At 43.9% G+C, this 12,233-nt stretch overlaps 1 protein-coding gene across 5 annotated transcripts in view; it reads right to left on the minus strand.

Annotated features, from left to right (window-relative positions):
- Positions 1-12,233, minus strand: part of baz2a (bromodomain adjacent to zinc finger domain 2A) — a 71,658-nt gene that overhangs the window by 43,343 nt on the left and 16,082 nt on the right. The window contains exons 1-2 of one of the 5 annotated variants that reach the window (XM_008103984.3): positions 6,238-6,457; positions 3,784-3,852 (exon numbers count right to left, since the gene is read on the minus strand). The exons of 2 other annotated variants lie outside the window; for them this stretch is intronic. The gene's annotated coding sequence lies outside the window, so the exon portion shown is untranslated. Of the gene's footprint in view, positions 1-945; positions 3,741-3,783; positions 3,853-6,237; positions 6,458-12,233 lie in introns of those variants that run through there. 2 more of the 5 variants (XM_008103983.3, XM_008103985.3) reach the window with 2 other exon arrangements.

The following is a 12,233-nucleotide window of genomic DNA, read 5'->3' on the forward strand; positions in this document are numbered from 1 at the left end:
GCAGAGATAATACTGAACAGCCGATAAAGTCTGAGAAAGTCTCATTTCAATTTCTTCTCACAATGCTTCATGAGGAATTGTTACATCTTGGCAGTTCATATCAAATCATAAAATAAGATATATATTTGACAGTATTCAATATCTACATATGAAGAAAGAGCCAGTCCCATTTGTTATGATATGCCTTGGAGCTTTTTCCCATCTCCAGGTTCCACTGCCATTAGAAGTGAGACTGGTGAAGCCCATAAATGAGGCCTTCTTCACATAAGCAGAGTGACTTAGTCATCTCTTCCCAGGAGTCTGCTTGTTAAACATCAGGTGACAATTCTGATTAATTTTAACTTACCAATCTGCCAAACCCTGCTTACTTTCATTTGGCTGGCATACATCAGCAAAGCTTTCTCAATGGATAATCCACCACCTTATTTCCCATCCCACTCAATAAATTATCAATATTTTAATACTGGGAGCCAATGTGAGAAATTGCACGAAAGAGAAGACTACAGTGTTCCCTCTCTACTTAGCAGTTCGTTTTTCGCTCCCTCACTACTTCAAGGTTTTTTTCTGAGCAGTGGCGAATGCGCAAAAGGTGCCAGTTTCCCTTTTGCGCATGCGCCCTCCCTCTCATTGGCGTCCAGCTGGGCGCTCTGGATGTTGACGAGAGAGAGGTGCATGCGCAAAAGGGGTAGGAGATGAGGCCTCCAAGAAGCAGCACAGGAAGGCGGCTTGTGAAGGGGAGAAAGGCTATCTAACTACTAATATGTGTAAATATTAAAATAAATATAGCGCCCCTACTTCACGGATTTTCACTTATTGTGGGTGGTCCTGAAACATAAGCCCTGCAATAAGTGAGGGAACACTGTATAAGATACTTAGATGAATATTAGCAACTGTTAATGTTTCAAGTTAAATACAGTACTGAGTTGACTGTTGACTTATGCTGACCCCATTAATGTCATTAGGTTTTCTTCAATGAGGAATACTCAGAGGTGATTTTTGACACTTGTCTTCTTAATTCGTTTAGTCATTTTCGACTCTTCATGACCTCATGGACCAGTCTATGCCAGAGCTCCCTGTCAGAGCTCCCCCAGTTCCTTCAAGTTCAAGCCAGTCACTTCAAGGATACCATCCATCCATCTTGCCCTTGGTCGGCCTCTCTTCCTTTTTCCCCAGCATCATGATCTTTTCCAAGCTTTCCTGTTTTCTCATGATCTGGCCAAAATACTTCAACTTTGCCTCGAATATCTTTGCCTCCAGTGAGCAGCTGGGCATTATTTCCTGGAGGATAGACTGGTTGGATCTTCTTGCGGTCCAAGGCACTCTCAGGATTTTCCTCCACCACCAAAGTTCAAAAGCGTCTATCTTCCTTCGCTCAGCCTTCCTTATGGTCAAGCTCTCACATCCATAGGTTACTATGGGGTATACCGTTGCTTTGACTATGCAGCCTTCGTTGCCAGTGTGATGTCTCTGCTTTTCACTACAATAGAGTCTCACTTATCCAACATTCTGGATTATCCAACGCATTTTTGTAGTCAATGTTTTCAATGCATTGTGATATTCTGGCGCTAAATTTGTAAATGCAGTAATTACTACATAGTATTAATGTGTAATGAACTACTTTTTCTGTCAAATTTGTTGTATAACATGATGTTTTGGTGCTTAATTTGTAAAATCATAACCTATTTTGATGTTTAATAGGCTTTTTCTTAATCTCTCCTTATTATCCAACATATTCGCTTATCCAACGTTCTTCTGGCCTGTTTATGTTGGATAAGTGAGACTCTACTGTATCTTGTCGAAGTTGACCATTGCTCTTCTCTCAAGAAGTAAACGTCTTCTGATTTCCCGGCTGCAGTCTGCATCTGCAGTGATGTTCGTGCCTAGAAATATAAAGTCTGTCACTGCCTCCACGTTTGCTCCCTCTATTTACCAGTCATCAATCAGTCTGGTTGCCATGATCTTGGATTTCTTGATGTTTAACTGTAGCCCGGCTTTTGCACTTTCTTCTTTCACCTTGGTGATAAGGCTCCTCAGCTGCTCCTCACTTTCAGCCATCAGAGTGGTATCATCTGCATACCTAAGGTTGTTAATGTTTCTTCCAGCAATTTTAACTCCAGCCTTAGATTCGTCAAGCCCTGCACATCGCATGATGTGTTCTGCGTACAAGTTGAATAGGTAAGGTGAAAGTATACAGCCCTGCCATACTCCTTTCCCAATCTTGAACCAGTCTGTTGTTCCGTGGTCTGTTCGTACAGTGGCTACTTGGTCTTTATACAGATTTCTCAGGAGACAGACATGGTGACTTGGTATCCCCATACCACCAAGAACATGCCACAGTTTATTATGATCCACGCAGTCGAAGGCTTTGGAATAGTCAATAAAGCAGAAATAGATGTTTTTCTGAAACTCCCTGGCTTCCTCCATTATCTAGCGGATATTGGCAATTTGGTCTCTTGTTCCTCTGCCTTTTCTAAACCCAGCTTGTATGTCTGGCAATTCTTGCTCCATGTATTGCTGGAGTCTGTATTACAAATATAGCAAGAAATATAGATTGGAAACTATTAGTGCACATCTATAAAAAGAGTTCATTATTCACTCTGGCCTCTGTATCTATAGAGTTGACCATCTATATCTTGAAAATATATTTTTAATCCAAAAAGCAAACTTTAATTTTGATATTTCATAGAAGGGACACCATTTTATTATACCATACATATCATGGGACCCAAGCATCCATGGATTTTAGTGTGCCTGAGTGGTCCAGGAGCCAAACCTCAGTATTTCAATTGGAAGGTTTAATTATATATTACCAATTCATCTGTGCATGAGCAACCATAGAACTATATTAATGCAAACCTCTTTCCTCATTTGTGAAATAAGGGCCCAGAATAAGAAGTTCTCAGAAACTACCTGTTCATGCAAAAGTTTGAGGTAGGCATGCAAGTTTCAATTGGGGTTCTATGTGAATATTTCCAGGGGCAATTGTCTTTGACCAACTAGAAAGACATAAAACACACTACAAATTGCCTCTTCAAATTCTCTGCAGTTATTAAGAAAATGATAACCTTAAACTATAGCATTTTGTGTCAGTTGGCTCCTGGGGAGAAGGCAGGGCAAATTTAGGCAAGAGCTTGGGGAGATCTAGTAACTGAATCCATATATGATTAAAAGGGGACATATCAAAAGGCAGCAAACATTTTATCATTTCCTGGCCACTTCCTGCAACAATGGGGGAGGGAGACTCTTGCATCAAGGTTCAGCACACAGGTTTAAGCTGAGGAAGTAAACCGTTCTCACCTACTTCAAAGTCAGTTACCAGGGATTCCCTATTGCTCATACCCCACCTCCACAAACACATGAAAAGCTCTTTCAGTCTAAACCATCATCTGCTCGAACCACACCCACAGTCATCTTTCTAGTACTAAGAGATGATCTTAGCTGTCCAACTTCTTCACAAATACACAAGGGATTACCATCAAAACATCCCACACCATCTAGACATGGAATTATACTTTCTATGCACATTAAACCAGTAAGAAAGAGGTTCTCTGGTACCAGAAAAAATCTTATGCATTGACTATAATATGTAGTTTAAGGTAGTTTCAAAATACCGAACCAGGACCCAAGAATCTAGGCTTAGAGAATATAATCTCCATCTACAATATTATGCATTCAAAATACCTATATTTTGTTGTATGACCCTGACAAAATATATCTTCCAAAACAAGCATCATATTTGTTATACCAACGTGTGTGTATGAATATAGAACTAAAAATTGGTACCTTTTTACAAGCCATCCTCTCCATAAGCTGTAACACCAGACAGGAATGTCTAATGAAGATGCAGGATTCCTAAGGGGACAGGATACATCCTACCATCACCCAAGGATTGAGTAACCTCAGTCAGTTCAAACACAATGTCCTACCAGATGGAGATCTATCAGCGATCTAAGGGCCCTTCAACACAGCTATATAACCCAGAATATCAAGGCAGGAGATTCCACAATATCTGCTTAGAAATGGGTTATCTGAGTCCACACTATCATATATTCCAGTTCAAAGCAGAAAATGTGGAATTTTATTCAGCTGTGTGGAAGGGGCCAAAGTCACACTCCCTATACTGTATGTACAAAGACAAAATGTCTGAGCAAACCTCCTTTCTCCTCCCACAAAAACACTGATGTGATTGTAATCCTAAACACTTAAAAGACAAAAATGAGTCATTCGAGGTAGCTTAAGTCCTTCCCACAAACGCTTCCCCAGTTTCAGGTGGAGCTAATCCTTCACTCCTCATCTCCCACACTTCCATAATGATATTCTCCTCCTCTTTCTCCAGAAACAAAACACAAATGCAGACCAGGCCCTTTCCCACTTCCTCCATGTCCTTTGAATCCTCAAGGGTCCTTTCCTCTGCAAATCCTAAAATCAGCACAACCCATCTCCAAATGTCCTTTCCCACCCAACACCAATAAAAGATGGTTTGGATAGGATCCCCATCTCACCATCCCAAATCGCGGTGAGAGGACCGCTTTCCTCCCCTTATCCCTCCCACCCATCAAGCCTGTGGCAATATTTTTTCCATCAAGAAGCCTGGCTCACAACTTGTCTCGCTTCTCAAAAATACTTCCCACTAGACTGGCCTCTGCTTGATAGGACTCCTTCAGACATTTGTTTTTAAGGAGGGCTAAGGAGTCTGGGTGGCATGTTGCAGGCATGCAGGTTTGTCAGCTTGAATTAGTAGAATAGGGTTGCACTTACACTATAGAATTAATACTGTTTGACACCACTTTAACAGCCATGTCTCAATAATATGGAAACTTGAGAGCTGTAGTTTTATTCTCTGCCATACAGTGCTGGTGTCTCAACAAACTGTAAATCCCATTATTCCAGAGTACTAAGCCGGGACAGTAAAAGAGGGGTCAAAATACATTAATTCTATACTGCAAAAGTCAGTGTTCCACAACCTCTGGTCTTCCATGCATTCTGGACTTCAGCTCCCAGAATCCTGATCATTGCGTTACCAAGCATCGCAGCCGAGGTTTCTTGGTGGTAAAGTCCAAAAAAAAAAAAAAAAAACCCTGGAAGATGATCACTGGTAAGTCTTTTTGTGTGTCAGGAATGACTTGTGAAACTGCAAGTCACTTCTGGTGTGAGAGAATTGGTCGTCTGCAGGGACGTTGCCCAGGGGACGCCCGGATGTTTTACCATTCTGTGGGAGGCTACTCTTGTGTCCCTGCATGGGAAGCCGAGTCCACAATCAGATAATGTGGGACTTTCTGCCTTGCTATTTAGGGATACAGGGCTTTGTGAAAAGGCCCTGAGTCCACACTGTCATATATTCCAGTTCAAAGCAGAAAATGTGGGATTTTATTCAGCTGTGTGGAAGGGCCCTAACATGTTTGTTTTCGTATGTGCTTTGTCACATTTCCTTCGATCCCTGTGAAGTCTCAAGCTCTATCTAAGGTAGTTTGCAACTGCATTTTTACATTCAGCCGCAAGGGCCAACTTGGGCCCTCATGGTGTTTTGGACTCCAGCTCCCACAATTCCTAACAGCCAATAGTTTGCCCATGCCTGGGACTGTAGACTCATTATACTGGAAATGGTCAATGTGTAGACCAAGCATGGGTAAACTCTGGCCTTCTAGGTGTTTTGGACTTCAACTCCCACCATTCCCAACAGCCTCAGGCTCCTTTCTTTTCCTCCTCAGCCGCTTAAGCGGCTGAGGAGGAAAAGAAAGGGGCCCGAGGCTGTTGGGAATGGTGGAAGTTGAAGTCCAAAACACCCTGAGAGAGGGTCCAAGTTAGCCCATGCCTGGTATAGTCACATAATACAGTTTCAAGTTGCATCATATGGCAGGGTATTTGGGACCTGAGAGAGAAGGATGGTAAGACTGAGGAGAGACATAAGAAACCCCACCCCGCATAGTTTTACTCAGAAGAAAATCTCTAAGGCCGTCTTTCCTTCTCTCCCTCCCTGTGCGCCAGGCCTCCTCCTCCTCCTCCCTGAGAAAATGGACGCCTCCCGCTCCGCCTGCGGTTCACCAGGAAATAGGTGCTGCGCATTTCTCCCTAGGCCTCCCCTTCAGGCTCTCCCCTATCGCGAGGGCTGAAACTTCTTCCCCTCAGAAGAGAGGGGTATTTTTGCGAAGGGGGGAGGAAAGGGTCTCCTCCATTTGCCCCCCTCCCCCCAACACACACACATACACACTTTAACCCCCTCAACAAAACCTCCCTCACCTGTGGGAGGTGTCAGCCGCCGCCGCCGCCGCCTCCTCCTCACATGGCCCGCCGGGGAGGAAGGGCAGGAGGAGGAGGAGAGGGTCGGCACGGCATGGCCGGGGCCCGGAGTCGTCGTGAGGGGAAAGGCGACGGCAACGGCAGCACACCGCCCCTTGGTGGCCAGGGAAGCACCAGGCCGAAGCCTCGCCAAGCAAGGCCGCTCTCGTCGTCGCCCTCCTCCTTCTCGTCGTCGTCGGCGTTTCTGGGACAGGAAGCCAAGGCTGGCAACGACGGAGGGAGCGAGCGGGCGAAGGCCGACTGCAGTCGCCGCCGGGTCCTAGCGCCGGCTTGATAGCCGTCACCCTCAGCAGGAGCAGCATGTAGCGCCTTTGAGGAAGGGAAGAGACACAGGGCATCCTCCAGTCGTTCCGCATCTCTTGGCCCTCCCACACAGCCATATAACCCAGAATATCAAGGCAGAAATTCCCACAGTATCTGCTTTGAACTGTGGGCCCTTCCACACAGCCCTATATCCCAAAACATCAAGGCAGAAAATCCCACATTATCTGAGTGTGGACTCAGATAACCCAGTTCAAAGCAGATATTGTGGGATTTTCTGCCTTGATATTCTGAGTTATAGGGGCCCCTGGTGGCACAGTGTGTTAAAGCGCTGACTGCTGAACTTGCGGACCAAAAGGTCCCAAGTTCAAATCCCGGAGTGAAATGAGCGCCTGCTGTTAGCCCCAGCTCCTGCCAACCTAGCAGTTTGAAAACATGCAAATGTGAGTAGATCAATAGGTACCACTTTGGTGGGAAGGTAACAGTGCTCCATGCCGTCATGCTGGCCACATGACCTTGGAGGTGTCTATGGACAACACCGGCTCTTCGACTTAGAAATGGAGATGAGCACCAACCCCCAGAATCTGTCACGACTGGACTTAACGTCAGGGGAAACCTTTACTTTACTTATTCTGGGTTATATCGCTGTGTGGAAGGGCCCTGGGTTATCTGAGTCCACACTGCCATATATTTCAGTCCAAAGCACATAATGTGGGATTTTATTCAGCTGTGTGGAAGGGGACACTATGGCCGAAGCTTTGAAAAGTTACGTTTATTAAGGCCCCTTCCATACAGTTGAATAAAATCCCACATATTTTTGTTTCAACTGGGATATATGGCAGTATGGACTCAGATGAGCCAGTTCAAAGAAGATATTGTGGGATTTTCTTCTTTGATATTCTGGGTTATGGCAGAATGGGTTATGGAAAATGGTATATAAGGCTCCTGGAAGGGACAATAGGAATCAGGGGCTTTGGTTACCACGAGACATATGAAGATTAAGGCATGTTATTGGATTCAGTCTCAGTTCAGGAGCAGTGGAATACCTTTTTCTGCTTTCTTAGGATTCTTTCTGGAAAAATGCAAACAGTATTGCTTGCCTCTATCTTCCTAACACAATAATGAGGAACCTTTGTTACACTGAAATCTCCCATTAGTTCTGACTACTGACCATCCTAACTAGGAGCTGCGGTAGCGCAATGGGTTAAACCTTATGCCAGCTGAACTGCTGGCCTGAAGATAAGGTTGCTGATCTGAAGCTTGCTGGTTCAAATCCGCAAGACAGGGTGAGCTACTGTCTGTCCGCTCTAGCTTGTGGGGCCATAAGAAAAGCCTCCCAGCTAACACATCCAGGCATCCCCTGGGCAATATCTCTCACACCAGAAACGACTTGCAGTATGTTCCCAAGTTGCTTCTGACAAGATAAAAAACACTAACTAGGTCAGTTGTCCAATAATGGTAGGATCACATATTCTCTGACATTCTACATCTAACCATTTGTGTCAATACAGTAGAGTCTCACTTATCCAAGCTAAACGGGCAGTCAGAAGCTTGGATAAGCGAATATCTTGGATAATAAGGAGGGATTAAGGAAAAGCCTAATAAACATCAAATTAAGTTATGATTTTACAAATTAAGCACCAAAACATCATGTTATACAACAAATTTGACAGAAAAAGTAGTTCAATACGCAGTAATGTTATGTTGTAATTACTATATTTACGAATTTAGCACCAAAATATCACGATATATTGAAAACATTGACTACAAAAATGGCTTGGATAATCCAGAAGCTTGGATAAGCGAGGCTTGGATAAGTGAGACTCTACTGTATATCTAGTCTGAAAGTAGAAATTATGCAGATCTCCAGATAATGTTGGATTGAAACTTTCAGCACTCCTCACTATTGTCTATGCTGCCTAGTGTTGTTAGGATTTGTAGTCTAACAACATTGGGGGTAGGGTACATATGGTCTCCACCTCTGATATAGTCTATTATCTTGCTTCCTGAAGTGGCTGTCCAGATGCAACTAGGATACCCTTCCACAATCCAGAGTGCATCTGCACTGTAGAATTAATACAGTTTGACACCATTTTAACTGTCATGGCTATAGATTCCAGGGATTTGTAACTTAGCAAGGCACCAGCTCTTTTTGGCAGATAAATTTAAAGACTTTGCAAAGCCACAACTACCATGATACCGTAACACTGAGCCATGGTAGTCAGAGTGGTGTCAAACTGCATTAATTCTACAGTGTAGATCGAGCATGGGCAAACTTGGGCCCTCCAGGTGTTTTAGAGTTCAACTCCCCGCTTAAGTGGCTGAGGGGGCAAAGGAAAGGACCTGAGGCTGTTAGGAATTGTGGGAGTTGAAGTCCAAAACATATGGAGGGCCCAAGTTTGCCCAAGCCTGGTCTAGATGCATCCCAGTGACCTGCAGATACTTTGGACGACAGGGAGGCATTCAAACTGGGTTGTTGTTGGGGGTTTTAACTGACTGGCCATTCTTGCTTTATTCACTTTAACCTTTTTTTGGGGGGGGGGGGTGTCATTCTGTTTTTATATTAATTGTTAGCTGGTGTTAAGAACCATTTTTGGTCGGTATGCAAAATACACATGTAACAAGTAGAGCATATCCAATTTCCTTTAGTCGAAATGAAAGCCTTAAAACACATGACTTTCATACCTCCAACCTTGTGAATTTCCTTCTACACACTTTCCTAGTTTTATTAAAGTGAAAATGGAGCTTCACGCTTCCTTCTTATGTTTTCGTTTACTGAAGATGTAAAAGCTACAATCCCAGTATTTTACAGCATTCTAATCATATCGCCCTAGGATGAACACAATTCCTAGGTGGGAGAAACTAACAAACCTTTCAAATTGAGGATATTTTGAATATCTGATAAGCTCTGCACAATAGTAGGTGTGTACTTTGAGCCTTAAGAGCCACAGTTCCTCTTTGCTATGGCTGCCTGCTACTATTACTTTCAGCTTCCAGCTATTAGTGGCATTGGGAAACTGGCGCTCTCATTGCCCATCCGCCCCTCCTTTCCTGAGGTGGAGAAGCCGACGCCAACAGTGCCCACAAAATGCATCTCTTGCGGCTGCAGGAGAAACTGAAGCAGAGGGCGGGGGAAGGAAACAGAGGGCAGCTGGAGGACACTGCAATTATTCAGACAGAAAAATCCCACCATCAGTAGGGAAGAGAAACAAAAATATGCATGGTGTATGCCCCATACCTTGCCCTGCAGAAAGGTCTGCGGGGAAATCTAGAATTAGGGAAACGGAGACACTAGAAGGCGAAGAGAGGGCAAATGAGACAGAACAAGCCTTCCCTAGTTCCCAATTAGCTCCATTCTGTGCTGAATCCAGCTGGCTGAGTCAGCCAGGCAGACACAGCAAAACAACTCATCATTGTTATCTGCCCTCTTCTGCTAGCCTCCCACCTCATATACTGAAAGCCATTCATTAATCATTGTTAAAAGGTTTGGTTTTGCTCTGCAGCCAGGGAAACTGAGGCAGAGATCTGATGACGTGGCTTGTCTAAACTCCCTTCCTATGGCCCGGTTTGGGCAGGAGAGAAAGAGGAATCCAGGGTCTTGTGTGCTCCCTTTTGTCACACACTCCCATAACCTCTCATATAGCCAACATAACATCGCTCAAAGCTAGTCCTAAGCCTTATGGCTTTAGTGTTCCCCTATTCTCCATCAAGCAGCCACTGTTTGGAATAATCCCACTGCATTGTCAAAGCCATGATGCTAAGGATAGAGGATAGAGATAAGTTGTACCCTTATATTTTGTATATAAACAATAAACCTGTCATGCGATAATACAATTGATGTTTCAGAAATAACAATAACAATACTTTGTGTAATAATCCGACTGCATTGCCAAAGCCATGATGCTAAGTTTATATCTAGTGAATGGATGCCAAATAGACTCCCCCCCCCCCCCCCTCGAAAGCTCCCTGGAAAACCTAGAGCCGGTCATTTATTGGGACCCAAGAGCTAGAATCAGCAGACACACCCAATCAAGTGTTCATATATTTTCTATTTCTTTTTGGAGAAAAGGCGATGACATAAAACTACAGCCAGTCATCCTATATTTGTAAGTATGAAAGCTGTCAGGATCATAAAGCATTCTGAAGTAGTCGTAAGCCACCTTGAATTCTATGCAGGAAGACAGGTGGTATATGTGTGTGTGTCTGCCTTCCAGTCATCCGTCAACTTATGGTGACCCTCATTGATTTCATAGGATTTTCTTAGGGAAGGAATAATCAGAAATGGCTTTGACATTTCCTTTCTCTGAAATGTAGCCTACAGCACCTGGGATTCGATGGGGGCTTCCCCCCCCCCCAAAGTACTAGCTAGACTGACCCTGTTTAGACTCCAAGATTAATTAATTAAACTCCAGAACCACATTGTTAATTTCAATTATCAATTGCAAAGGAAATGGGCTGAAGTTTGAAGCTAGAATACTATACACCAAAGTGGGCCACATATAGCTTCCCCAGATATTTTTGTGGCTCATCATTTCCATCAATGGCTAGCAAATTTGTTAGTATGCCTCAGAAATTCAGTGGTGTACAGCAGAAGAGAAAACCCTATAAGACATCAAGATTTTTTTTCTTAGTGGCTTTTTAGACATGGACATGAATTTGTTGTGCAGTGTTTACCGTGTTCTCTGCAGAAGATGCTTAGCTGTGTTTCATAAAAAGGAAAATCAGCCTGTTTAGCAAACTTTGCAAATGTTTATTTGTTATGAGTAAATTAGTAAATATTGACTTTTATGCCTATTTTACATTCCTATGTATCTAGTGTCACGTAAAAATATCTTGGGCCAAAAGGGGTGGGAAAGTTTAATAAACCCTGTTCTAGAGCACTTTTCCCCAACTTTATGCCTTTCAGATGTGCATGACTACAATTCCCATTACTCTCAGCCAGTTAGCAGGGGCTGGTGCACATTGCAGCCCATAGATGTTTGAAGGCTGCTGCAATGAGAAATGTGGCACTTTCTGGCTGCATATATTGAAGGCGAACAACGAACAGCATAAGGTATTTGCCACCACTAAGATACTATCCAGGTAGCAAAAGCATTGTGCTCTCGCTCAGACATGTATATATAATTATGCACACATGCATAATCCCTGAATACTTTGTATACGGAAACAGAAGGGACTTCCAACCATTTTAGGAATGCCTGCCTATGTGATGTCAGCATCAGATGACTTCCTCCCCATCTGTGCAGATGCTGCAATTCCAGGCATGAAAGCACAGTGGGTCATCCGCTGCAGCTAATCCCCAGCCTGCTGGGCACTTCCCCAACCAGACTCCCTGCAGGGGGTGCCGAGATGCACCAAACAGACCCATTAGGCAAGAGCCGCATGCGCAGAACATGTCCCTTTAACACACTCAGTGGAGGGAGAGAGATTTCTGCCTGTCTCAGTAGGTTATGGAGAGTTGCAGGGATCTTTATGCGTGGTCTGGAATAGATCTGAGAGGCTTGCTGACAAAAGAAAGACAAAACAGATGTGGGAAGCCCCGTGCTTCCTCTCACATCCTGCCCTCCTGTCTATGCTCTGACGCAGAAGAAAAGTGAGCACTGAATGACCAACTTTCACAAATGACTGAGCCTGCCATATCTTTGTATCTGTCACCCTAACATTCGGATAGAAGT

The sequence above is a fragment of the Anolis carolinensis genome, chromosome 2 (genome assembly GCF_035594765.1).
Source record: "Anolis carolinensis isolate JA03-04 chromosome 2, rAnoCar3.1.pri, whole genome shotgun sequence".
Taxonomy (NCBI): Eukaryota; Metazoa; Chordata; class Lepidosauria; order Squamata; family Dactyloidae; genus Anolis; species Anolis carolinensis.